This window comes from Trypanosoma cruzi (assembly GCF_000209065.1).
Source record: "Trypanosoma cruzi strain CL Brener chromosome Unknown tcruzi_1047053427975, whole genome shotgun sequence".
NCBI classification, from domain to species: Eukaryota; Euglenozoa; class Kinetoplastea; order Trypanosomatida; family Trypanosomatidae; genus Trypanosoma; species Trypanosoma cruzi.
Genome location: NW_909881.1, coordinates 1 through 1,078, shown reverse-complemented (window position 1 = coordinate 1,078; position 1,078 = coordinate 1). Strand labels below are relative to the sequence as shown.

Genomic DNA, 1,078 nt, shown 5'->3' with positions numbered 1-1,078 from the left:
CGCTGGCCTCGGCGCATTGGAGCGGCAACGCTGCAATGCCGCCGTGTCCGTGTGCACAGACGCATCCCTTCGGCTTCTGACTCCCACACACACACACCTCCTTCCCCCTCCCCCTCTTTCTACACGCTGCCCTCCCTCTCCTTAGACGCCTGGCCGAGGATTGTGATGACCATTTACTTCGCATCGCGACACACCGACAACCGTCATGAGTGATCAGCGAATGAAAAAGGATATCGAGAAAGAACATCTGAGCCCGACCGTTCCCGCCCCATCTATTTTTTTCGTTGTTCCGCCGTGCGAAGCACTCATTTCAAGCCGTCCGAGCAAAAACGAGTTGCTCTGCGGTCGGGTGACGTGCAAGACGAGCGTCCGCACTGCGCTACTGTTCACGATCATGATGAAGTTGCCATTTTACTATTGGAAGACGAGTCTGAACCCTGATGCATCGCTGTTATACGGCACTGATCAATGCGACAGACAGGAGGAACCCGTACATGTCATGTCACACCCCTCAACACACCTCCCATCTTTCCGCGTGCCCACGCGGGCAGGAACGTGGCAGGCCGCAGAGGGTTGCCATTCATTCCTCGTGCGGTTCAACAACATGGTCCAAGAGAACGCGGTGTGCCGGCAGCACGTGATGAGGAGCTTCTTATGTATGTAACTCGGGAAATCTGAGTGTGCCACTGAAGAACCAACGGAGAAATCGTTAGATAGTGACGCTGATGCCGCCCAGCCCAACCGCCTCCACGAGACCGTGCCCGCCATCCCCTTTAATAGCGAGCGGACCCTCAGTGCATCACCGCGAGCCGCTCGTCTACACCGGGGGAGAGAGAAGTGAGGTGGGAGAGGAGGACAGCGAGGATGTCTGCCGCCGCTGTGCACACACAGACACAGAGAGAGAGAGAGATGCACCTACGCTTCAATGCGCCTGTTTCCGTGGTCGAGAATGATGAGATCCGTGAGGCTCCGTGCCACACGCGACACGGCGCCGCAGCGCGTCGCCAGAGTGCCGTTGCCGCCGCAGCCGCAGCCGTTGCGCAAGCAAACCCATTGCGGGCAACACACGCAGCCGCGC

At 58.5% G+C, this 1,078-nt stretch overlaps 6 non-coding genes across 6 annotated transcripts; all 6 read left to right on the top strand.

The window, feature by feature from the left end:
* Positions 1–162: 162 nt before the first annotated feature.
* On the top strand, positions 163–252 carry Tc00.1047053427975.60. Its single transcript, XR_008254292.1, has one exon. It is a non-coding gene; the product is annotated as a C/D small nucleolar RNA (snoRNA), TB10C1C3 (small nucleolar RNA).
* Positions 253–300: 48 nt separating this feature from the next.
* Positions 301–362, top strand: Tc00.1047053427975.50. The gene has a single exon (XR_008254291.1). It is a non-coding gene; the product is annotated as an H/ACA snoRNA, TC10C1H2 (small nucleolar RNA).
* Positions 363–394: 32 nt separating this feature from the next.
* On the top strand, positions 395–467 carry Tc00.1047053427975.40. The gene has a single exon (XR_008254290.1). It is a non-coding gene; the product is annotated as a C/D small nucleolar RNA (snoRNA), TB10C1C4 (small nucleolar RNA).
* Positions 468–558: 91 nt separating this feature from the next.
* On the top strand, positions 559–615 carry Tc00.1047053427975.30. Its single transcript, XR_008254289.1, has one exon. It is a non-coding gene; the product is annotated as an H/ACA snoRNA, TC10C1H3 (small nucleolar RNA).
* Positions 616–638: 23 nt separating this feature from the next.
* Tc00.1047053427975.20 lies at positions 639–728 on the top strand. The gene has a single exon (XR_008254288.1). It is a non-coding gene; the product is annotated as a C/D small nucleolar RNA (snoRNA), TB10C1C1 (small nucleolar RNA).
* A 37-nt stretch (positions 729–765) lies between these two features.
* On the top strand, positions 766–832 carry Tc00.1047053427975.10. Its single transcript, XR_008254287.1, has one exon. It is a non-coding gene; the product is annotated as an H/ACA snoRNA, TC10C1H1 (small nucleolar RNA).
* Positions 833–1,078: the final 246 nt, after the last annotated feature.